This window comes from Octodon degus, unplaced genomic scaffold (assembly GCF_000260255.1).
Source record: "Octodon degus isolate 3935 unplaced genomic scaffold, OctDeg1.0 scaffold00062, whole genome shotgun sequence".
NCBI lineage: Eukaryota > Metazoa > Chordata > Mammalia > Rodentia > Octodontidae > Octodon > Octodon degus.
Window position 1 is genome coordinate 4,370,477 of NW_004524638.1, and position 26,037 is coordinate 4,396,513.

At 54.6% G+C, this 26,037-nt stretch overlaps 2 long non-coding RNA genes across 2 annotated transcripts in view; one reads left to right on the forward strand and one right to left on the reverse strand.

Moving 5' to 3' along the window:
• LOC111817566 overlaps positions 1-26,037 on the reverse strand; it is a 231,052-nt gene that overhangs the window by 123,526 nt on the left and 81,489 nt on the right. The gene's annotated exons all lie outside the window — the stretch shown is intronic.
• On the forward strand, positions 10,735-14,880 carry LOC111817567. The gene is made up of 3 exons (XR_002821732.1): positions 10,735-10,859; positions 11,258-11,458; positions 12,209-14,880. It is a non-coding gene; the product is annotated as an uncharacterized LOC111817567 (long non-coding RNA).

The following is a 26,037-nucleotide window of genomic DNA, read 5'->3' on the forward strand; positions in this document are numbered from 1 at the left end:
ACACACACACACACACACACACACACACACACACACACACTCCTTTTATTTAAAAAGAAAAAGAACCAAGGCACTGGCCAGACAAATAGCTCAGTGGATTAAAGCATATGCAAGCAGGGGCTGGGGTTCGATCCCTGAGCCTGTCGTGGCAGCCCCGTCCCCAGGGCATACTGGGATGGCAATTGAGACTGGGCGTGGTGGCGTGCATCTATAATCCCAGCACTTCAGAAGCTGTAAACAGGAGGATCACTATGAGTCTGATCTAGTAGTGAGACCCTGAACACCCAGTAGACCCTTCCCTCCTCCCCCAAGAAAAAGAACCAAGGCAGATATCTCTGCTGAGTTCAATTCAGAGGGACCAGAGTTCCCTGAGTTCAATTCAGAGGGACCAGAATCCAAACCCAGGCTCATTTCTTCACCCCTTGAGACTCTTACCCACTGCCACAAACAGTTGGTTGATTTCTTGTTTATTTTTGTGAAATACTCCTAATAAACTGTGGAAAAGGCTGGGGGCGCAGCACAAATCTTTCCTGCTGTGCCACGTGGGAGGAAGCGGCTCCTTGTGCCTCATCCCTTCATGCCACAGTACTTGCACATGGACTCCCTTGCCAGCACAAGCCCCTGGGGACCATGCTCACAGGAAAGCGAGAGGCCGACCACGTATGGAGCTGACCCTATGCGCACCCTGCTGGAGCCCCGACGGCACCCAGCCCTGCCCGGCACCCAGTCCTGCCATGTCTCCAGCCTCTGGACCTGCTCTTCATTTCTCCTCCACTCTTGACGCTGACGCTTCAAGGGACTGCAGGCAACTATTCCGAAGCGTAGCCCTCAGCATCAGTCCGTCCACTGTTTCCTCATGACTAGATTCACACTGTGGAACTCTGTGAACTTCTTTTCTTTTTCCTAAGGGCAAAGCAAGTGTCAAGGGAAGATTTCCTGGAGGAAGACGAGCCATCTAAGTCCTGGTGATGACAAGGCTAGCTTCATCATTTTTAATGGGGCATAGCAGGACGCAGAGGGCCGTTTATGGCTCAGGGAGGGCCAGAGCAGTCTGCCGGTCTGGGGAGAGACTACAGTTTCTACACAGCCGAGTGGGTCCTGGCATCATCCGCTCGGGCCAACTCTGCTTACAAATAAAAGAAAGGAAACCCTCAGAGTTCAGTTGAAAAAGACCTTTCATGCAATGCCAGGCCTCTCCTCCCCCACTCCTGCCTGTCGAAAAGTACAATACACATGTTTATCTTGCTTCTAAGTAGGGGTATATTAAAATACTTGAGGATTTTCCCCTCCTAACCCTGGCATGCTGGCTCCCATCGGCCGCACGGCCACATCTCAGGAGGAGCAAAAGCAGCAGTAAATTATGGCCTTTGCAAACACAGGGATCTTTCCTGAGGTCGGAGTCCCATCACTTGAAAGGCCGACTTTCTTCAAACTTCCAGGAACTGCGTGGCCCGGAGCCCGTCTATTTAAAGGTCAGCCCAGCCCTGCTGTGCTTGGAGAGCTGCCTCCAACACAGGCTTATTCTCAGCCTCTCTCCACAGCCACTGCGGCGGCCAGGCCCAGCAGCACGGTGTCCCTTCAAAGGAGGAGAAGGTGGGCCAAGCACTGAGGTGGAGGCAGAAGCAGGGACAGGCCCAGATGCCGGGCCACCTCCCTCTTGCCTGAGGCGCCCCTGTGGGAAGCAGAGGTGAGGAGAGGACAGTTCACAGAGCACTTTTCTGCTGGAACTGAACCTCAGCATCAAGCTGAGGTCCTCTCGGAGGCAAAACAGTCATTTCTGTCCCCTTTCAACTTAGCTCTCTGGATCCAAGCTCTGGCAAGAGGAGGCAGTATCGAAGAGTGTCCAGGGTGTTCTTTAAAGCCTGGTAAAGCAGATGTTACTACGGCCATCGCAAGAGGCGCAGCGACTACAGCAGTGGGGCTCAGCAGTAGTAGACAGCGGACTCTGCTCCAAACGGAGCCTCGCAAGGTGGACCAACAGGCATCAGAGAGCAGGCTAGGGACCAGGTGGTGAGAAGTCCGAAGGGCAGCTGTCCTGGTGATTCCAGCCAAACTGGCCCAATGGGATTCTTCCCAACATTATCTGAGGCAGGGTAAACGGTGGTGAAGCTGATCAAATAGCAGGGCGTTTAGGTATTGTGGGGAGGGACGCTGCCAAGCTGACTTCTCAGGGTTATTTCTCAAATGACACTACAGGCAAGTGTGGAGCTGCAGCAAGGTTGAGTCCGACCAACGTTTGGACAAGGAGAGTACCTCTGCTGGTCAGGAGGGTCCTGCCCGTCACCAGGCAGCCAGAGGACAGCAGACTTCCCCAGCCATACAACCCCTTCGAACAGCATCTAACCCTCAGCTCTGTGTTCACATCTGGATCTCTGTGCTTGCTTAATCTTTGTGCTTGTTCTGTTTGCTTGGGCTTCAAACAGCTGAGTCATGCAGCCAGTGCGTGGAGCCTCTGGGGGTGGCCTGCAGGGCTCACCAATGACACCTAGGGAGTTTGTGTCAGCCAGTGACAGACAGCCGAATCTCAGTGTGGATCTGTCGGGCTCTGGAGCACTCTCCTGTTTCAGCACATCCACACACCCACATTCCTGAGTCAGCAGGGCAGTCCTGCAGGTCCCATGGATCCCGAGCTGCCTGCTGCAGGGCTCTGCTGGGAAGCATCAACCCCACTCGAGAGGTGACCAGGAGGGCTTCCCAGGGGAGATGGTATGAGAATGTGGTCTTCAACGGGTTTTGACAGGGCAGAGAAGAAAGGAAGAACAACCTAGGAGGAAAGCACAACACGAACACAAGCAGCGAGGCCAGGGGTCAAGAAGTGTGACAGAAAGCAGCCGACGACCCAGGGCCCAAGGGAGGCCAGGGTTCTCCAGGGTTTCCCTGCTCTGTGGGCTCAACACCAACTGGTCAATGGGCTTGTGAGCTCTCCGGCCTTCGTACCAAACAAGCACGGCTCTGACACTCAGCAGTCAGGAACTGAGTCGTGATGGCACCGTCCCTGTCTGCTCTCTGCAGAGGCCACTGTCACAGGAGCACAGGAAAGGATGCCTGAGAGGAAATGCAGCGAGGGAGGGAAGAGTGCCGGATGGTGATTCAACACAGACCTCTCCTAGTGCCTGATTAGCTTGAAAAGCCTGGAAATCAAAACCAGTAAAAACAAAGTCTGCAACGGCCAGCCCGGAAACTCCTATTCTCCTGAGCAAGAATGGAAAAAGCAAGCAGGAGAGTTGTCAGAGGGCCCCAAGGGGCTGAATGGTAGGCAGCGTGTGCCTGAGGCTGGGCATGTGGGGACAGATCTGGGGACGCATGCTGTCACTGTCCTGGGAGCATTGGGGAGGACCCACCTGAGTCCTGGAGGTCTTTGGGCCACGATGGGCACCTCAGAGTCCCTGGGGCTTGAGGCAAGAGGGCAGTGTTGTGTCCCCTGTGTCAGCCATGGCTGGGGCCCTGGTGAGCAACTTCCGGAATGAGGCTTATCTTCAAGAGGAGGAAGCCTCAGAACTCACAGCAGCTGGGATGAGTGTCCCTGTCCAGCTGGGGGGACCCAGGCAGCTTTCACAGCATCCACTACAGCAAATCACAAAGAGACAGTCACCACCGAGAGACTGGGGGGAGGACGGTAGACCCGGGTCCTAACTGCTCCTGAAGACTCAGCCGGCCCCTGCTCAAGAGCTCCCTGGGCTTGGGGTACCTGCGTCTGGAGCAATGCCCAGGACAGGTCGGGCTCAGCCTGGAGACAAGAGCCAGGCAGAGCTCGGAGGCTGGCAAGAGGTTGTCTGAAATCAAAAAGAGCAGCTAAAAACACAGACTTATTCTCTTACCCCCAAGAAAGAGCTAAAGCTCAGGGAAGAGTCTGAGACCCCTTATTCCGTGAGGTGCTTTGCACACATATTGCTGATGAGGTGGAGGACGGCCTCACATGGTGCCCAGCGCATTGAGTGCCAAGTTAGGGTTCCTGGCTCGCCCACTGAACAAGCTGAACATCCACCACTTGCTTCTAGATCCTTCTTCACACAGGAGACGCTCTTCTTTAGAGTCAAGTTTTGCCTTAATTGAAATAATACTGAGCCAGCCACATCCTGATGTCACAAGGAGCATCTAAGGTCCCCAGATGGCCACAAATAGGTGAAGGTGGTAGGTCCACCCCGTGGGACCTTGCTTGGCATAGTGAGGAATAAGGGGCTACAGATGCCACATAGGAACCTTGAAGATGTAATCCCAACACTGTAAAGGTTCAGACGGGAGGATCACAAATTCAAGCCCAGCCTAGGCAACCTGGTCCTATCTCAAAATTTAAAAATAAAAAGTGCAGGGCCAGTGAGACAGCTTAGCACCTGCTTACATAAGCGCAGGAAGCAGGGTTCAATCCCTGGTACCACATGCCTCGCCGTCCTGCCTCCGGGCACAGGTGCAGGGGCACACGCCTTTAATCCCAGGGCTGTGGACACTGAAAACAGGAGGATCACTACATCTGAGCTGCATAAGAAGACCTTGTACCAAATACATGCATACATACATGCATACATGCATACATACATACATACATACATACATAGTGGGCTGAGGATGTAGCTTAATGCATGCCAAGGCCCTTGGTGGAATCCCCAATAGCAAGACCAAAAAAGGGGGGGAGGGGTTAGGGAGAGGAGCCACGCTGCCTCCCGCCCACAACTCTCTCCCTGCCCCGCTGCAGCAGAGGAGCTACGCAGCACACAGCCAGGAACTCGTATTTGTCTCCTGCCCCGAGCAATTCCAAACAGTGGGAGTTAAATATTTATAAAGCAGTCACTGTTTGTTTAATGTTCAATCTGTACTTGGGAAGCCCGATGCAGGAAAGCACTGAAGTGACAGCTGATTACACAAGGCGCACCCGGAGTCTGATGGTGACCAGGACCTGCCTCCTGCCTCCTGCCTCGGGCCCTGTCTTCCTCCTCCTCCTTCATGTGCCCCGGGACAGACACGGCTCCTGGTTCAGTCTCTGCTGCCCAGTTCCCATCCAATCCCAGGGTCTTGTTGCTCCGAGCGTGCTGAGGGCAAGACCTGGGACCGGGAGCTAACGGGTGACGTCATCCTTCCCAGGATGCACCACACACCTGCGCCCACAGGACACCCTGCCAAGGGAGGCGGGACCAGCCAGGGCAGAAGCTCCTACAGAGCCCCGTACTTACCTTCGGGTGTCTGTCTGAGCAGGTCCAGGCCAGAACACTGCACTGTAGCAAAGTCCAACCCATGAGCCTCACTGCTGTGCTTTACTGACTCCGTCTCCCCCAACGGGATTCAGAATTGCTTCTGCACATTAAGCGCGATGCGCTCTATAGCGCGGGGTGCTGTCACACGACTGCGAGGCTGCTTCCAAAGGAGACCCTCGGCTCTGAAGCTCACAGGACTCCGAGCTTGGGTAATCTCACCTTCACTGAGCTGAGTAGGAAATGTGTGAGGCCGACTGGGGCAGAACTGAGATGTAAAACAGGACTCAGAGAGGCGGAGTGAGGAAATGTCCTGCCCACCTGCGGGGCGGGGTCGTCTGCGCTGCTGGTGAAGAATGTGGCAGAGAACTGGTGGCTGGTGGCTCCCACAGCTCTGTGAGCTCAGGAGTCCCTTTGGGGCTGGCCACTGGGTAGGGCTGACACAGAGGGGCCATGCCACCAGCATGCGCTTCGGGAACCCCACCGGTTGGAAGAAGAGAAAGCAGGAATGTGGGCAGGACTGGGAGTCCCTTCAAGGGCTCCTCCCTGTAGCACATCATGTCAGCTGAGGAGAACGATGCCATCTCCAGGAAGGCCTTCCCCAGTGAGGTGCCTGCAGCTGATTGAGGTTGGAACCAGATGTCCTTATTGTGCAGCCTGTCTTCTCCTTTGAGGCCTCATGACTTCGCCCACCGTTGCAGGCCTCAGGGAGACCAGTGACTCACAGAGCCTCACTTAGGCCGGGCCTGCTGCCCTGGGCCCTGGACAGACTCACAGGTAAACACGAAAAGCCAACTGGTTAATATAAACCCTGCTCAGACACTTCACAGTGGCCTCCATCAGGGGCACCCACGCATGCACACGCACACACACACACGTGAGAGAGGTACAGGAGAAGGACAGGTGCATGGAAGAACCATGAACAGCAGGAACCAGAACTAGGGCAGGGACGCAAGCCACAAGGGAGGTGAGGTCTCTGTCACCCTAGGAAAAACACAACTAGCAGTGAAGCCGCTTAAAGTAAGGCCCACACAGTGAAAAGGAGTCCGGCATGGGGTGTCCAGTGTGTGTGGAGTAGTGCATTATCTCAAGAAGCAGACGGCCAACACCTGCTTCCCAGCTCTGCTGTACTTGGCCGTGACCTTGAGTAACCTGTGGCGCTTCTCTCAGCCCTGCTCAGCAAACCTTCATCTTGAAAGAGGGGATGAAAAAACATGTATTTCACCTTTATGTTTACAACATAATGACCCACTGTATTGTGCAGATGTAGGAGGTATGAGGTTGTCGCCTCTGGAACCGTAACTCCCAAGGGTGCTGCCGCCTTCAGGCTGTGCATGGTGTCCCTGGCAGCCAGGCCTTGCTCAGAACCCTTGTCTCCTAACACAGCAGCTTCCTTCACTTCCCTGCATGCCTGAAGGGAACATCCTGCAGTAGCCTTCCAGGGCTGCAGGCATTCTCTCCACATCATTTGTGCCATTTGCTATGGGAAGCCTCCCCTCTCTTCTCCACCTTTAGCTGGTCCCACTACCAGGAACACCTCCCCACTCCCACGCCATCTGCTGGTCTTCAGGGTCGCTTCTTTCTGCCTTCTCTGGAAAAGCAAGCACATCCCACTTTGCTCTTCCCACTAGGACACCAGGCCACCCAGGACCTGGCGAGCATCTACTCTGCCCCCTCACTGGGTCCTCCTGACAGTTACACGGGAGGCCTTAGCAGGTTGTAAGGCCCAGGCAGCCTGTCATGGTTGAGTCTAGACAGCGCCCTGATGACCCGTGTGGTCATAGGTGAGGCTCTTTCACAGGCAATTAGATCTAGAGTGTGTGACTGATGCCTGGGGCAGTGACAGCATTAACAGTACCAGCATTCAGGGTGAGTGCTTCTCACTACATCAGTCCACTGACTGCTTAGGCACCGCCCTACTTCCAGGGCCCTGGACAGCGCATAAAAGGGGTGGAAAGAACCTATGTGCCTTGCGTGCTTTGCCGCCTTCTGCCATGAACTTCTCCCTCTGTGACACCCATGTGACATGCTGCCCTGCCTTGGAGCCAGCTGAATACGGACTAAAACCTCCACAAACCGTGAGCCAAAGAAACCTTTCCTCCTTAGCTTTCAGTGTTGAGTATTTTGTCTTAGCAACAAGTAAAGTAACTGAGACAGCTCCTGAAGCCCTCTGCGTATCTCAGGAAAATCCGCTGTTGAGATAACTTACCTACCATGGAGAGAACACACCACCCATCGCTACCAATGCCATTTCATTTAAAAAGCAGCCTACCATGAAAGTTACCAACACTGAAATGTTCTGCGGTAGTTGCACTTGTACCACCAGCAACAGCGTATGACTTGTCTCAGACTCGCTTTGGGACATCTTGCCTCCGCCTCCCAAGCGCTCAGGATGACAGGCTCTAGCTTTCAGTCTCTTTAGAGGGCTCCAAACTTGGCTGCTGCAGAGCCTATGGGCTACAGACCCTTTACAGTCTGACCACTTTTCTTATGTTTTTATCACTAAATAATTTGGTAACCACTTCTGTGCAAATCAATACTAACCATTCTTTCCAAAATACTAAACTTAATTCTCACACAATAACTCTTGACTCTTCGACTCAATGTTCAACAGTTTATATAATATTTAGTTACCAACACAACTAACTTTTGGCACACAACCAAACCAAACGGTGGCAATGAGCTTCGGAGGTCACAGTTAGCACTAATGTGTGTTTTCCATCCGCCAGAACACACTGTTGATCTCTCGCATGCATTAGCTCTTCCATGGCTGGTAATCACCCTCGAAAACAGGTATGAGTGCTGATGGACTTTTAAGGTAAGACAGGTCATTAACTTGCTCTATGACACACAGCGAACAGGAAGCAGGACAGAGATCTGCCTCTGGGATCCGGGATTCACAGCCCAGCACCCGATAGCCCAGGGCCACCTCCAGGTTGCTTCCCAATGGGAAGGCGCAGCAGGCATTAATCTGGGGAGAGAGCCACACAGGCGGGTTACGAGCTGTCACCCGCCACCATTCTGAGTGAGCTGACAGACGTCCCAGCGAGTGACCAATCAGTGTCAGATGCGGGTGGGCTGCAGGTCTGCCAAGAGCTGGTGAGCCGTATTTTCACATGGTGGTGACTTCTGCTGCCCGTGTGACGCAGGCCTGCAGGAACACAGATGCGAAGGCAGCCGCAGTCTCCAAGGGGCTGGAACATGAACGGCTGGCTGCTGGGGGGCGGGGAAGAGCGAGCCGGGGGGCCTGGTCTGACCCTGCCTAAAGCTGTGTCTTTGTGTTCAGTGACTGCCAGGGAGTGTGACCCGCCTGCCACTGCCTCCTAGCAAGGGGGTAAGATCCAGGACCCACACAATGCTGGTGCAGGCAGCGGCAAATGGGAGAAGACCCAGAAATGGGTCCAGGCCCCCAGGGAAGGCTCAGGAGTTCTACTTCTGACCACCCCCAGTTCCCACACTATGGGGACAGAATGGTAGGCTAGGAGTGAGATCAATGCAGGGGACCCCAAAAAAGAGGCCAGGGCCATGGAAATGGCAGCGCGACCTCCTTTCTGCTGCTCCATGCCACAGTTACCAGCAGGGCCCAGGAGCTACTCAGAGGATGGGGAGACCCTCAGAATACAGAATACACGAGAGACACAGTGCACAGTTCCAGCAATGGAGAGGAAACACTCCCCAAAGCCCAGGCAAGCTGACAGTGAGGCTCAACAAGTAACTTCCTCCCCAGCAAGAGGGCTAAGAAGCGCAAGTGGCTGCTACCTGAATCTCTTCCACATACAGAGAAGTCAGCTCCTCCTCTCTCCAAACAGTTGGCATCAGAAAGGAGCACAGGGAATTCATGGCTGCTCAGCCTGTGATAAGTGTGGATGTACACACCCCCTGGCAGTGGAAGATGCCCCAGGTGCCACAGCAGGGGGCATTAACAAAGAAACTAGCCAAAGCCACCTTAGGCTTCATTGCTCTCGATTCCAGAGGTAGAGGCTTGGTACCCTGCGAGTAAGCTCAATAAGCAGGCCTTTGCCTCTTGACTGCGGTCACTGCCTGGCCTATGTGTTGATGATAATGTGGAAGGGCTGGGCTTCATCAGAACCCAGAGGGCCAGGAGAAGGGGATCCAGTTCAGCAGCAAAAAGGACTCTGGACCCTCTGCCCCATCTCTCGGGGGAGTGACGTCAGCTCAGTGACATCCAGCCCATAGAGCTGTCCCTGTGCTGTGTGAACAGGCTGTTTGCATGGATATCAGTTTAGCACGGTTACAGGAACCTGCAGCAGAGATCAGGTACGTGTCACACTGTGAGCACGTGCTTACTGACAGGCACACAGATGGCAAATTCTGTGCCACCCAGGCTACTGAGAGACCCGAACAAGCAAACACCTTGCTGCCCTACATGTGCGCTCATCACAAAGCCAGGAGCTACATGGCTGCCGTGAGCCAAGCACCCTGCCCTCTCTCCATCTGGCCACCTCCTAGCCATTTATGGAAGGCCAGCTCTGCACAGGCACAGTATGAGAAACTCACAAGGAACACAGGGCATAGCCCCAGTCCTCCAATGTTTATGGCACCCCAGGTCAAGGCCATAGATTACCACACAGGCGAGGGAGCACTGGTGAGGATTTCTTGGCTGCAGGAAGACAAGCTGTGAAGGCCACAATGAAGGGTGGTGGAATTATCCTACTATTCTCACTGATAAATGAGGACAGAGATCAGAGAGGGTAAGAGATGCCTGCTTTCACTCAGTGAGAAGCCCAAAATGGCACGTAGCCAGCACCACCCAACTCCACGGCTCTGTCTGTCGGAGGCAGTGAAGGCCCACCCAGTGCAGCCTTTGCTACCAGGCCGCCAGCCTCGCCTCTGGCGTCGCCACTCCTCCATCCTCTGCCTTCCAGGGCCACTCCACCATTTCCTCTCCATTTTACCATTGGCCCACGCCAGTTCCGGTGGCACTGGCCACCCTGAGGCATGCCAAGGACAGCCAGGCTTTGATAGCAGAGATGAAAGGCGGTGTTGCAGTCCATATGAGGTCTGAGCACAAATGTCAATGCTTTCATGGAGAAAACCCCAAATTACCCACTCTCGCACAGCCTTTCATCTGCCATGGGGCAAGCAGAGGCTGCTTATTAGAAACACTGCTTTGTCCATGCTCTCCCTTGCAGGGCACAGAGTTGAGGGCCCACACCAACGTCACCCTCAGAATCACTGAGCCGCCTCACCCTGCAGGGTGGCAAGGCTATTGCAAACACAGGCTTCACTCTGCCCTGGGCCACTGGACGCTGAAGAGCAGGACAGAGAGGAGGTCTGTCTGGGCTGGCTGCCACACTGCACAAGGTGGGCGCTGCCAACAGACACCATCCCCATGCCAACTGCAGAAGCACGGGGCCAGCCAAGCCACCACTGCCACCTCCCACACACAGCCTGCAGCTCCAGGAAGCCGAGGTCTGAGACCACAAGCTAAATGTACAGGACGGCTAACCGGTTCTGTTTCTTCTCTCTCTCTCTCTCTCTCTCTCTCTCTCTCTCTCTCTCTCTCTCTCTTCCTACAGCAAAGCCAGCAATTGAGAACTCCACATCACAAATTCCTGTGGCTCAGAGAGGCCGCTTGAGGCCGCTGCCACTGTCCCTCTGTCCTAGAGTCCCCACAGACAGCAGGCTGTGTCCTCAGTACAGGGACCTTGAGAGGTTAGTGGCCCTGAAGGCCAGCACAGCAGCCTGCACCTTTCTGAATTGAAGCACTCAGCACATCTGAGCTGGACCCTGAGCCCTAAGCCTGTACAGCCAGGAGGTTTTTCACTCTCATATGTCTAGGACTGAGCAGGAGGCCTGTTACTAAAAGGAGGTAGGTGGCTGGGTAGGTATGTGGCTGGACAGATGGACGGACAGATGAGAGTGTGGGGAGACTGGCCCAAAGACAGCTAGGTACATTGCTGTAGGCACAGTCAGAAAAGGGAAAGAAGGCAAGAAGACTGTAATTAAGGGTATCAGACATGCCAACTACAGACTGCCAGAGTTGTGGGACTTTGGGGCCCAAAGGAGCACCAGAGAACCTCTACGTCTCATCTGTACTTCTTATTCTATAGATGAGAAAACGAGAGCCATAACAGGAGCCACCTTCTTCACAGCCTGAGGGTGACAATCTGCAGTGACATTAAGGGCCACTGACAGTCAGCGGAATCCAGCCCATTGGCAGAACCAGTGAGATTCACACTCCCGGCGCGTGCAGAGGATCCCAGCTCTGACCGGCAGCCCCAAGGGCTTCTGCAAAATTCTCCTACAGAAGGGTGAGGTCCAGGAGAGGGCTCCAGGGAGGGAAGGGCGCAGGGCTGGTCTGTCCAGGCCAAGCTCAAGGCAACAGCCCACGACCTCCCCCCTGGAATACCAGTCACCTCCGCTTCAGCCTGGATCACACACCTCACCAGGGTAGAGCCCTGGATACTCTCTCTCCAGCTTCCTGCTGTAACCTCTGCTGTGAGAGGAAAAGTAGCCCAAATCCAAAGACTGCAATGAGTTCACCATCTCCCACTCGGTTAGGAAAATACAGACGCGTCACGCCACAACTATTTCCTGACGGCCTGCTGTGCCCTTGGTTCTCAGCTGAGCACAAAGGACAGTAATCTCCTCTGAGCCCGGACCAAGCCCACAATGCAGATCATCAGCCGCCCGCTGCTCACCCGTCCACTTGTTCATGCGACAAAATCATGACTGCGCACCAAGCACAGGCCACTGGCCCAGAGGCTGGAGTCGGGACCTGCTCTCTGCTGAGTGCACAGGCAGCTGGAGTTTGATTTGAGGCAAGAACTTCCACGAGCCACCTATGAACACCAGCCACACGTGCGTGCTGCTCTTTCAGAATGTCCGAGCTCTTGCCTGGATACAGACCATGTAATCCTCATAGCCACGCTAGGGGAGATACCAGGGAGGGTTCTCATGCTTCCCCCTCTGCTTCTGGGGAAAGGAGGCATGGGGGTAGAAGGGACCATCCATGGCCACACAGAACAACCACGATCCTCCTCTGCTATTTCCTCTGATAGCCAAGGTGCCACAGGCCGCCTACGACTGGGACATGGAGAAAGCCCTGGGAAAGTGCTTCACAAAATGACACTGAGCTGGACACTCAGCTGGCGGGGGTCGTATGGTGAGGCCGAGGTTGTTCTCACCAAGGAGAAGACACAAAGCAAAACCAAAGTGACCAGAGCTGCAAGCTGCAAACTCTAGAAAAGTGAACAAAGAGAGCCATCAAGTCAGACCAACCCTTGGTCCACACCAGCAGAGCCACTGTGAGCTATAAAGTGCTGAGCCTTAACTTTCCCATCTGTGAAGTGGGACCAACAGGCCCCTTCCTTCCTAACGGATCCAGTGTCTGAGGTGGGCAGAGTGCTCCTCCTTTCCCCTCGTGCCCCAGGAACCTGTGATTCCACTGGTATTTGCTTTATGTGGCATCCGGTTCTGAACGTACACGATTCAGTGGCATTTGAAGAACATTCATAGTATGGTACAACCAGCACTTCTGTCTAGCTTTGCCATATTCTCACTACCCCCAAAATAAGACTTTGGGCCCATTAAGTAATTATCCCTTATCCCCTCTCCCCACAACCGCTGACCGACTGTTTTTGTAGAGTTGACAATTCTGGGTTGCTCATAATGATGGGATGGCGCGCTTGAGCCTCGGGGCTGGGCTTCGTTCACACAGTACGCAGTTTTCCGGGCTCTCCCGGGCATCACAGGCCCTTGTGCCTCTCTCCTCCTCATGGCTGACCCAGTGACGCTTCCCCACTCTGCCAGCAGCAGACAGCGGGGAAGGGGCCTTTCGACCTTCTGTGTGCTGTGAACCCTGCTGCCACGAGTGTGGGCAAGTTTCTGCATAGAGCCAAGTTCTTGATTCTCTCGAATATACACTCAGAAGCAGAATGCCTAGTCATATGCTCGTTTCATATTTTGAGGAAGCATCGAGCTCTTTTCCATGCGGCCGCATCCTGTCCATGTCTGCCGGCAAGGACCAGAACCCCAGCGCTTCCTTCCGCGTGCTCACCAAGGTTCATCTCCTGCCTCAGGTTTCTGTCACTGCTCCTGTTGAGCACAGTCATCCTGGTGGGGACACACGGGCCAGATCTCTCAGTTTTAGTCTGTGTCTCCCTAGGACCACCTACCTCGAGCATATTCCTTTCGCAGGCTCGTGAGAGACCTCATACCCACCCAGAAGGAAGTGCATTCCTACGCTGCTTCTTTCATTGAGTTGTTTGGGCTTCTGTGCCTAAAGCGCTGGGCAAGGGTGCAGCCAAGCAAATGCAGCCTCCAGTTTCTACATCAAGGGGCAGCAGGAGCTACAGAGGCTCAGGTCCCGTGAGGGCTTGGGCCACAGGCTGCGACACGCGAGCCCGGATGTCACCCACAGCGCTGGCCCTGGACCCGACAGAAGACGCCTGGGATAGGGCTGGTAGTACACACAGCCCGAAGGTGGCACAGAGGCAGTCCAGGCAGACAGAGCCCCGCATGTTCCAGTCCTTTCCATGCAAAGGCTGCAGGGGCTGAGGGGTCAGGAGTGCAAGGGGTAAGCGCAGAACAGAGCCAGTCAGGGACTCACCACCACGTAGGCCTTGACAGGCTGCCCGTGCTAGGTGTTTTCAAGGACTGCGAGGCCAGCTGTTTTCCATTTCCCCGGCAGTCAAAGAAGAGGAAATGCTCACAGTGGGGGTGGGAGCAGCTCTGGGCTGGAGACCTTTGCATGGCGGGGTCTGCCAACACCTGGCAAGGAACGCGGACCACCCATGGTCAGCCTGGACCTCCTCAAGGCGCAGGGTCTCCAGGGGCCGCGGGCTTAACTGCTCCTGCTCCATCACTAACAAGGCTGGAGCCTCCGTGGCTGGCATTACCCTTGGACTCCGCAACCCTGGTGGACACAGGGCTCCCCACTCACTGGATGAGCAGGTGTCCCAGCGACCCTGCTTCAACTGCCAGGTGTTGGGAACAGACGCAGAGCAGAGCTGAACCTGATCCTGGCCAGCACACTGGAGAAACCCTCATGCGGACAGAGCAGCAGAAAGCCCGGCCCTCAGGACACCTGGAAGGACAGGTAAGGACCAGGAGACAAGATACGGTTGAGCCTCAGCGTCAGCAGGAGAGCCGGGCAGGTAGGAAGGTTACCCTGTATGTGCTGCTCTGATACAAAGCCACTGCTCCGCTCCAGCACATACATGCCTGAGCTACTCAGCCTGTCATCCTCACCCATCACAGGGGACAGCCCAAGTTCTCTACTAGGGCAGCGGAGGACAGCAGAGACGCAGCAGCTCACAGGAGACTGCCTGCCTTCTGGGCAGCAAACCCAGGGATCCAGCCTTCGCTCTGTCACTTATTTGCTGAAGGGTCTCTCTGGCATTTTATTTAACTCCCATGAGGCTCAGTCTCCCCATCTGTAAAATGGAAGCAGTGACAACGGTACCCATCTCAGAAGTTGGCACGCACAAACCACTTAGAAGATGCCTGGGCAGCGCTCAGGAATGTACCTATCTGTCATGATGTGACTTTCAGCAAAACAAGCAACCTTCTCCCTACGCTCCTGGGTGTCCAGTGGCAGCCTCTGCACAGTAAGCTGAAAGTCAGCGCTCAGTGCTCAGTTGTGGGATCCCGGAATTTTAAAATACATGGGATCTGGGGGAGCTAATGTCACCTCAATAAAAAACCGCCCAAAGGCTCCCCTAATGAGATCCCTCAAATCCTGAGCTCTGGCATCCAGAGCAGAGGCCAGGCCCATGGGGGGGGAGAAGACAAAGAGAAGATGTGTGAGGGCTACCCACAGCAGGCTCCCTGTCCAACCACACCCCCTCTTTATCTTGAGGACCCACAGCCCCCGCTTGCTCGCTGTGGCCAGGTTCAGTTAGAACAGTCCGTAGAGTGAAGAGCTGCTTGGTCTGCCCTCACCTCACCTAAGATAGGAGGGACCTGAGGCCCAGAGGAGCCAAGATGTCACCCACAGCGCTGGCCCTAGACATGACAGAAGGTGCCCGGAATGGTGCACGAAGCACAGAGCGCCTGAGGGTGGGGACAGGAGCGAGCTACCGGGAACTGCTGGCAGCACGCCAGGCCTTGCTCAGCTCTCTGTCCTTGCAAGGCCTCACTTTCCTCGTCCGAAACTGGGGATACAGGGCATGTAGGAGAATCTTGGAGCACAGCAGCCTGAGTCCCCGTGGCCATTGTCCCCAGGGACCTCTAGCACTGTTTCCCAGTGGCCAGAGTGGTCCTTCAGTTCCTCAAGGCCCGAGGCTGGGCCTGTGGCCTTCGTGAGCCAGGTGAGCACAGGCAGCTGGGCAGGCAGGGCTCTCAGAAGCACAGCCCCTGGTGCATCACGGGTGCAGGTCCAGGGACATCCCTGGACCCACTCACCTGCCACAGACCCGGAAAACAGCATCAGGAGCAGAGGCCGTGGCTATAGGAGCAGACAGGGAGGAGCTATGACTGGCTGCAGCTACCACAGAGACAGCCAGCACTCCGTCCCACTGTGTGTGACCTGACGTGCTTCAGGGAAAAGGGCCGCGTGTCGTGGGTCCAGCTGGCCCCAGCTGCAGCAACGGACAAAGCTCAGGGAAATGAGGCAAAGCCCACATCGCCCTTGCCTTCCCTGGCTTCTCTGAGCAAGCCCAGCCCTCAACATTGCAGGGCAGGGCAGCCTGACAGAGACGCTTGCTCGCTACGCCCCTGCAGGTGACGCGGCGGTCCATGGCACACCCAGGCCTCAGCCTCTGCTCCCTACCCACCCATCCGGCAGGCTATACAGCACTCAGCAGTGCGAGCCCTGGAGCCAGGCTGCTGGTGCTGGGCTGTGGGATCTGAGACACAGTGCTTAGCCCCTCTGATCTTCCAGGTTCCTCGTTAATAAAGCGGGGCTAGTTACAACACCATTTCCTAGGATTATTACAGAAATTAAATTACACAGCAGATGAGACCTAATTTTGATGGCCCAGGGGTTAATAAGCACTAAATGAATGCCAGATATGATTATTAGTTACTAATCTAATTAGCATCCTTGGAAAACCATTTAATTTAACTGACAAGTACAGGTTTCGTGTATCGTCAATGGGACAGAGATTTATCAGTAAAAGAAGATGGCTGGAAAATCAGGAAGGAAATTTGACTTCTTGGTGAGCTTCCTCCACACAAGATGCTTTCGGGCCAGGATTTCCCACTGCCTTAGGACGGAGCGGCTCTGCGCTCGCCCCCCACCCTGAGTGTGCAGATGAGAACGCCAGGGCTCAGACAGGCCCAGCCCTCAGAGACCGCCCTCCTGCCTCAGCATCCCACTGGCTGCTCCTCTAGCCACAGGGAGCAGAGCGGCTCTGACAGCAGCTAAAGATGGGCGTGGCGTGCAAAGACACGCAGCTGTGCCCAGCCATTAGAGAACTGTCACCTCCCTGGGGCTGCAGACGCACCTGGAATCTCCCAGCTAGCCCTCTGAGAGACACAGCACCAAGCACACTTCTGTCTGTTTCCAAAATCCAGCCAAGGGTCTTCTTTGGGCATCTCCTCTCCGGCGGGTGGACCGCTGCCTCCGGAGACTCGGGGCTCCCTCTGCCCTGCGCCCCATGCTGGTCGGTCTCTACCTCGGCCCCACCCGACCTATCACCCTGCCTGGGACAGCACTGCCCTCCTCGGTGTGGGCAGAGAGGAAGGGAGGGCTCCTTTCTGTAGCCTGGAGAAGCGGGATCCTTTCCAGTAACTCTAGGGTCTGATGGGTGCATGGTTTCTATGCACTTTGGCAAACATCAAGGTCATGAGCATAATGGTTGAGGGCCACAGTGACCCTGCAGGTCCAGTGCACCAAGCAAAACGGCTCCCCGGGGGCCACCTCAGGAGCCCCCTCATGTGCCAGCTCCTGCACACAGCATGGCAATTGTCCTTGAAGTAGTCTGAGGGAGCACTGTCATCATCACTCTGCAGCTGGGGAAGCCGAGGAAACTGAGGCTGGAAGAGGGAACCATCGGGGCTCTCAGGCTCATGAGCCGCGAGCACCGGAATTCCAGCCCTCTCTCCAAGAGGCACCCTTCTGTCCTCCCTCACTGTGCCTTCCTGTTACTCCATCTGACGTGAAAAGGGGAGGCGAGACTTTCCAGGAATTTCTCCAGAAACACAGCAGGCAGCTGCTTCTACTCACCGAGAAACTGAATTGCAAACAGCAGCCAGCGTGTGACAGTGGCAAGTGGCTTGCGTGCTCCCACTGCCTTTACTTTGTATGTCACACCCAGCCCTCCTGAGAGTCCTTCATTAGTAAACACGACCTGCGCCCAGACCGAGGGTTCTGGAACACGCAGTGGATCCAAGCTGGTGCTTCTGCCAGAAGCGCTCACAGGAGCCACCAAGGCAGCCACTGTCGGGGACAGGAGCACAAAGCCCACGAACTAAGAGGACAGGGCAGAGCCGGGGGCAGCATGCACATCTACAAGCCCAGCTACAAAGAGGCTGAGGTAAGAACATTACACCTTCCAACCCAGCCTGGGCAACTTAGCAAGGTCCTATCGTCAAAATAGGACAGAGGAGCTGATGGCCGGGGAAAGCAGAGGGGGCTCTGCAGACTGCGGCTGGGCCCACAGCCAGGACGAGTGGGGACTGAGAGACGGAAGAGGCAGAAAACTTCCCAGCAGAGGGTGGCTTCAGCTTTCACCTCTGGCTTCGTCACCCATGACAGTGTCCCCGCAGCTAGGCTCCAGGAGCTTCTCCCACTGCCTTAACGACAGAGTCCCAGAAGACAGGACCTGATAGTCACAGGGGTGAAGGACTGAGTGTGACAGGCAGACAGGCAAACGCAGGCGCAAATAATCAGATCAAAGCCCCTGGGCCTCGACAACCTCCATCTTGGAACATGAAGCCCGGAACAGGTCCAAGGACCGTGTCCAGGAGAAGCAATTTCATTTTGTTTCTTTTCCCTTTTCCTTTGTTTTTATGGAATTATACCACGTGTGCCGCTCGATTCACCACACACAAAAAGGAGGAGAAAAAGGCAAATTCCACAAAGATGAGGCAGCCACAAAGCTAAGATAGAGAACGCCATGCGCAGTACGCAGCGCAGCATAACTACAATGGAATTTCCTCCTTGGTCACAGCGAGCCACACAGCCTCGGCTGGAGACAGGGAAGGCCCCTGCAGCCAGTGAATCAGCCCCTTGTTCCCAGTTCCAGAGAGCCCGAGTCAGGAAGAAGCTGGGTGGAGAATGTGCACTTTTCCTCTTCACCTATGAACACCTTCCCTCACCCCTGCCCAACTGCCCCCTCCATAAAATCCTGGCTTGCAAAACCCCAAATCCACAGTCACGTGGGGGGCCAGGGGGAATGACTGCTCTTTAAAATGCTGAGAACGTTGAGAAAAAAAATACAAAGATTTCACATGATCGTTTCTGCAACCCCAAAGCTGCTCACCTGAGGTCAGTGTGACAGCCAGGAATCCCCTGACAATAGCCCTGAACTGCGTGCGGTGGGTTTCTACATTCCCACCACTCTGCCACCCGTGTCCCTCTCCGAGTCCAGCCCACAGCCAATAGAGCTGCCTGATGACTTCCTGTCACCTTCCAGAGTACTGACGGGCTGAGGTTATGACTTCCGGAGACCCTGCAGGGACTGTAAACATAGCAGGCTGCTGTCACTTCCATTAGGCACAAGGATTCAGCCCCCTGTGGGCCACAGTGCTAGCTGCTGTCCATCCGGAACCTGAGCCCTGCCACTGATGTGCACTGGATTTTGACATTTCTAGGGCACAGAGAGGCAACCTGCAAATGTGTGGTCAAGACTCCCAGGAAGGATGGAATCCCTTACCAGTGGGAGTCTAAACCTCCCCAGCTTCTGGCTTCATACCTTAGCATGAAGATACAGCATGAGCCCCCTGGTATTGCAGAATGATTTCAATCCTCCCATGTAGTGGGCATTTATAAGTAATAAGAATGACACCAGAATCTGGCCATCAGCGCCTGCACGCCAAAACCCCCAACCACTCTGCTCACAGCCTTGACGTTCGCCAGAACAGAGACCGCCCTCCCACTCTGCACACCCGCGAGCAGCACGTCAGCAGCTGTCAGTCCTTTAAGCCACTCCTCACCACTCATGACACCAAAGGGGAGGGAGGTGTCTGCTCAGCCCAAATTCCCCCTTTTCCCTCTTCCCATGATGTTTATGGCTATCCCAAATTTATCATCCAGGAAGATGCAAACTTCTAGGGGTGTCTGATTTCCAAACGCAGTGTCACCTGGAAACCTCCTGCCATTTGGAGGATTTATTTTGGTGCTAAGAAGAGAGCTGATGAAACCCTAGGAACAGCTTAATTAACCCTGCAAACAGGCAGTCAGGAATTCTTTCTCGTCTTGCTGTAGCACACAAGGTTCCTGGCTAACATCAAGGCCAAAAGAAACCACAGGAACAAGGACAAGAGACCCATGAAAACAAGCACAGAGCCATTAGTGTCCCCCCATGAAAACACACTGGGGAAAAAGAGCTGCCACAAACCAACAATGTGCCTGGCTGTGTGCAAGCTGCTGACCCTCCGAGCTACCATGAGGGCGCCTGAAGGTGTTGGCCAAACGGCGACAAGGCTTCACTGGCACTTGGTATGCATCCGGCACTGTGCCAAATCCCTCTCACCCAAACCTCTAAGCCTTCTACGCAGAGGCCCTATTATAGCTTGTGAGAAACTGAGACCAGATTCTTGGCTGGCCACTTCTGCACACGGCAGAGCCCAGACTCATCCCAGGGAGCCCCCCATAGTCCCCCGAAGCCACTGCACTCACTTGCTTGATGTCAGAGAAACCCTGAGAGGGGGCTGTCTGGACCTCGGGTCCCATACCTGCCAAGCAGAGGTGACAACCATCTCTCTGGATTGTAGTTGCTACATCATCCAAGACACGGCCAGTAAAATCTGGGAAGGATGCAGATACACAAGGTCTGCGGAGTGACTGCAGCCTCAACCACACTGCACACTGCCCAGTGCTTAGGTGCTCAACAAACATAAGCGAAATGGAGAGATTCAGGATACACATACAGATCTGGCAGGCATGTTGTACAGATTTGATGGTGTTGCCAGCACTCGAAGACCATGAGAAAGGCAGGCCCTGCAGGAGCTTCCCTTCTCCAGGCCTCCCCGGACATAAGCTGGATGCCACACAGTTGTCTTCAGCACTAAAACCAACCATTGCCCAAAAGAGACCATGAGGCTCAGCCTACAAAAGGCAGGTGAGAGGCCCAGGCTGTGCCAGCACAGGAGAGGGTGGGCATGAGGAAGCCGTGCCCTCTGCCCCACCCCCACACAGCATGAAGTCATCCAGCCATGGGCCTCAGCTAGTGTAGTCGGACTCCTACATATCCCCTGAGCACTGTGCATGGGATCCTAGATGAGCAAGGGCAGAGGAACTGCTCCCTAGAGGACAGGGGACTCTGAGAAGCCCCAGCAGCTGGCTTCCGAAGACACCCCAGCATATCCAGCCTGGGGTGCTTGGACCCAGCAACGTTGAGGCTTCTAATTCAGCCCAGGCATAGGCTAGCTTCCCAGATGGGCTACTGGGCTGGCACAGGACCTTAGCTCAGAAGGAGTAGGCTTGGGCTGGCACTCAGTTGTCACCATATTTAAATCTGTAGTTACTTTTGCACTGGTGCTTCCAGGGGCCTGGAGCTGCTCCTGCCTCCCGAGGAGGAACGAGGGCCAGCGTCTCCCTGGGCCTTGTGTGCCTGGCAAGCATGAGCTGCTGAACACCCTAGGGTGCTCCATGGAAATGGGATTCCTACCTCAGAGGCTGGCTGTATGCGGGTTTTCTGAATCCAGAGAAAGACACAGGCCTCAAAGCGACGGGTATCAACACCACTATCGCCCCGTCACCCACACCCTCCTTGCCAAGAAGTACAGCACTATCCAGGAACCATGCACAGAACTGAGAGCTCTGCACAGTAAGGTGGGGTGGGGCTGCTTGGCCCACCTTGGGGACCAACCTCTCCTCCCTCCTGGCACCAACCTACAGAACCAGATAGCCCATTAGAGCAAGAACATCCGCAGATCTCTGCTGTCCAATCACAGGAGCAGGAATGGCCGAGCTACTAGAGACTGTTGTGCACGCCCGAGATGCCCTGAATGTGCGCCCAGGCTGATCTGTCTACGTGACGGCAGATCATGGGGCACCTTGGTCTCCAGTGGCTCCGCACAGCACCTGTATGCCACCACACACACAGGGACCACGGGAGGTGTGGGACTGCTGGGACCTACACAGTTTCGCTCAACCACGGGTGGGACAAACAGTAACCATGTGGCAAGGGCTGAAGGGACCCCAGCATGAGCCAGTTCAGCACTGAAGCCAAGAATACACATGGGCTAAACAGGTCAAGATGGTTACCTACTTGTGATTACCACTACTTCTAGAGCAGAAGTTAATAGATTTTTCTCTCAACAGAGAAATGTGGGACTTTCTCCCATCCATCAATCCATTTTTGTACATTCTAAATCATTTCTAGACCTTTGCATCAATTTTAACATTGGGGGAAGCGTTAAGAAGAAAGAACATTGTATCAGAGAGCACACAATTACTTATCAAAGTGAAACTTCCATTTCTCATTGTATTTTCTTTTTTTTCTCTTTCTGTCTGTCTGTCTTTTTTTTTTTTTTTTTTTTTCCGGTACTGGGGATTGAACTCAGGACCCTGCACTTGCCAGGCAAGTGCTTGTTCTACTGAGCTATCTCCCTGGTCCCTCTCATCGTATTTTTACAGTCAAACTCTATTGAGGCTTCCTTTGTTCTCCCACCCCTTCCAGATTCCCAGTGTCAAACTCCGCTCAGCAGTTCCTTCTACTGACCACCCACAGGCAGTCCTGCTGCTGCTACTTAGGTGTCCTGCCAGGTCACAGTGGGCGTCTCGATCCTTGTCCTGTCCTTTAAAGGGTTCTCAAGCTGTGGGCTTTGCTGCAAGTCTCCATTTGTGGCCAAGATGGCTCTGAAAGCGTCACAGCGAGTCTCTGTCCCCACCCTGTTCCCAGGAATGGCCGGGGCCGGACTCCACCTCTGCATTCAAACCCGGCTCTGATTCCTTCTCAGCCTCACAAGCCTAGTATCCACCTCTGCTCCTCACCCTGAACATTAAGTGCTCTGTAAGGACACCAGCAATGGCACAGGGGACCAGCGTGCCCCACTTGGTGACATTCAGCCAGGCCCAGCACCTCCCACGGCCACTGCCCACCTCCACTCAGCAGCAGTGCCTGCCTCATACTCCCTCTCTGCTGATCTGTGCTGTCCTGCACAGGCTGTGACCAAGCTGAAAGAACAGGACCCGCTCTCCCCAAGCTCAGGACAGGTGCTCCTTTGCAGGGATGGACAGCATGAACCACGCACCTCCCACTGCCTTAGCAAGTGAGCTGAGCCAAGGCATTTGCTCAAGGACCTCTGGGTGGCTTCTTGCTTCGTGTTTTCCAGATCATGCACATTATGCAGAGAAACTGTTCCAGAACTCCACTGCAGATTCCAGACTCAAAAGAGACTCTGAGAGACCTCGGGAAAAAGAGGGAACCAGGCAGCTTGGGACACGGCAGCAATGCCAGGCCAGCACGAAAGCCAGCCAGGGCCACCTGGCCCTGCCAGACTGGATGCGCAGCTCCACCTGACTGCAGGCAGCCCAGCCTGGCCACAGGGGTGCAACAGAGGCGGCCTCCGCAGGCCTTCCTGGACTCCGCCCCACAGAATCGTCAGCTCTGGCTCGGCTCTCATTCCTTGTCAGCCTTTGAGCAGGGATGGGACACAAGCCAGCTCTCAGGGACTTTCCCAGGGGTGACTCATTTGTCCTCTCAACAGCATGCAAGTGTCCCAAGACTTGGCCCACTACCCTACCAAGAGAGAAGGAGCCAGAGCCCACCTCTGGCCTGTGGACCATAGTAGCTGTGTCTACCCTTGGAAATAGAAACAGGCCAACACCAGCCTACCTCCTAGGGCTTCCAGTTTGTAAGCTGAGCTGGATTCGGGTCCTGCCCCAGCTCATCTAATTTTCCTAATAATCAGCTTCCAAAGAGAAGAAACAAACACCCAGAGAACCCAAGAGATTTCCTCTAGATCACACAGACAGAAAGCTAGTGGGCATATAAAGCGAAGTCAAAACATATGGTCAATATTTAAATAGATTTTTAAAAATTATTTCAGCAGAAGAACCATTGTCATTAATCTCCCTTAGAAAAATTCCCCTTCAAAGGCCAACAAGATAACTCAGTGGGCTAAGCAGCTGTTTTGGCAAGCGCAGGGACCAGGCTTCAACACTGGTCCTTCATGCTGCGCTGACCCAACCCCAGGATGTGCTGAACTTGTGGTCAAGTCCAGCGTGATGGTGCACACCTGTAATGCCAGCGCTGGGGAGGCTGAAAACAGGAGGATCACTACGAGTCTGAGCTGCCTAGTGAGGCCCTGTACCAAATAGGTAAGTGGAAAAAGTTTTTAAAAGAAAAAAATAATATTTCCCCTCCCTCACACTGTCCCATCACTCTCTCCATTTTCTAAAGCCCTCTGGAAGCCCTCCGCTGTGTCTCTAGTTGCTCTACTGAGGCTGCCTTGGGGTCCTGCCGCAGTCCAGAATGTTTGCCTCTCACAGTTCCTTTGACTCTGAGGCAGAGCCAGGGGTTACACCACACCAGGGCCGGTGAATGAGGTGCCTGAGGACAAGAACGCAATGTGTTGATGGAGCAGAAATTGTCCCAAGCATTCTGATTTCCTTTCGGACATCACGGCAGCCACAGAGGACACCCCTGAGCATCTCCCTCTCAGGAAAGTTCGTTTCCCGGCAAGCGTCCTCAGCACATGCCAAGGAGCTTCTGGGGCACTCGGCAGAAAGCAGGGAGCTTGTGGCTGTGTTTATTTGTTTATCCATCACCTGCTGCTTAACAGTCTCCAACTTCTGCGTGAGTCACAGACCTTGCCGCTGGCAGCTGAGCCTTCCCAGGAGCACACGAGCAGCAGGGGTGGAAGGTTTCAGCACTCTAGTCAGGCGCCACTGCCCTACCCCACACCCAGCCAGGACTGGCAGCAGCAGGGGGACAGATGGCAGGGTACGACCTCCACTCAGCAAGCGGCCAGCACTCCGACAGGCCTGCAAGACCAAGATGTGGAGGAAGCCCCAGCCCAGCCCTCACTGCTTCCACTGGAAGGAATCTACTTCCTAGCCAGGCGAGGGACAGAAAAGCCACGAGGGCCGACGCGGCACTCGCTCACAGCTAAGGCCACCAAGCTGCTGCGGGGTCACTCAGTGACTAGGCCCAGGTGGCAGGAGCAGGCCACACACAGTGCAGCTGCCTGAGACCACTCGATGACGGAGCAGCAGTGCCAGGAGCCAGGAGCAGCAGGTGCCCACAGTGACATTACCAGCCGGTAACAGCCTGTCACTGATCCCACCCCGCTGGTCCTAACTGAACACACTGCTCGAGGCTTAGGTCCAAACAACGAGAAAGGCCTCTTTTTCTTGTTTTCTTTGGGTAACTGGTCATCTTCCGAAGCTCTCACACAGCCTCCCGTGGACAGCTGAGTGACTTTCCAGCTTCCACAAATGCGCTGCGCTTCCCTGGGACACCCTGCCATCCATCCTGGACCTCCTTAAGTTTTCCTGGCTTTCGGAAAAGGAGTCAGATTCTTCCAGCCATGGAGCTCTTTCAGGTAGTTGCTATCAAAAACCTTCACTCCCGCCAAACTTGCTCAGGGGTACCAGATGTGGGCAAGGGGCAGGAGGTCACACGCAGGCCCTCCTGGGTCCTCGCCCTGCATTAACTTTGGAATTCCACAGGCCAGTCACTGAGGACTCACAGGAGGAGGGAGGTGTGCTCTCCACGCTCACAGGCTCTGGGCTGGAAACACCGGGAGGCAGCTCTGTGGGGCAAAGCAAGAAGCTCCCCGCTGCACCATGAGGAGGAGCTACCATAGAAACAGCAAGCACTTGCTGGCCAGCGCTACAGTAAGAACAGGACTCAGGGGTCCCATGGTTTGCTGGGGAGCTCGGTGAAGCTCAGAGTGGACCAAGAACTGGAACAAGGCCACACAGCTATGTTCCACAAACCTTACTCTTCCAATAATCGCAGCTGTCAGTCACAAAGGACAAAGTCTTACTTGGTCTGACCACCTACGAGGCAGGTGGTTATCCTGCCTCAGTGTCTGTCTTCGGAGTCCAAACCTGCCAATCAAGTATAATTTAGATGGGCACTGAGACCTAGGGTGACAGTGCCCCTAACACTAGGTGACCTCCCTAAGTGGTCAGCGAGACCTTTCACTAGGCAGCTCCGACTCGTGGTGATCCTCCTGTTTTCATCCTCCCCAGTGCTGGGATTACAGGCATGTGCCACCACGCCCAGACACTGTTGCTGGCTCAGCGCACCTGTGGGTGGGGCCAGCGCAGCATGTGGTACCAGGGATCGAACCCTGATCCCTTCACTTGCCTAAGCAGACACTTAGCCCACTGATCTATCTCACCAGCCGTCTGCCTGCCTTTAGATTTTATTATTAGTCATTATCAGAGCCTAGGACAACAGACTCTCCACAGATGTTTGGAAAACAAACAAGGCATGTGAAGCCCTTCTTTCCTCGGAATTTCCGGTGAAATCCTCCCCAAAGCACTGTCCACAGACTACTTAACAAACCTCATTTAGACCAAGGACAGGCTACAGTTTATGGCACACTGGCGAGTCTTATAAATAAAGTTTTATTGACACACAGCCATGCTCATTTATTTACATGTTTCCTCTGAACAACTTCCAGGCACAAAAGCAGAATGGAGGATGCTGCAGAGCTGTGTGCCTCTCAAAGCTGAAAATATTTACTCCCCAGATAGTTCGACAGTCTAAATGCCTGCCTGGCAAGCGCAGGGACCCCAGTTTGACTGCCAGCATCACAT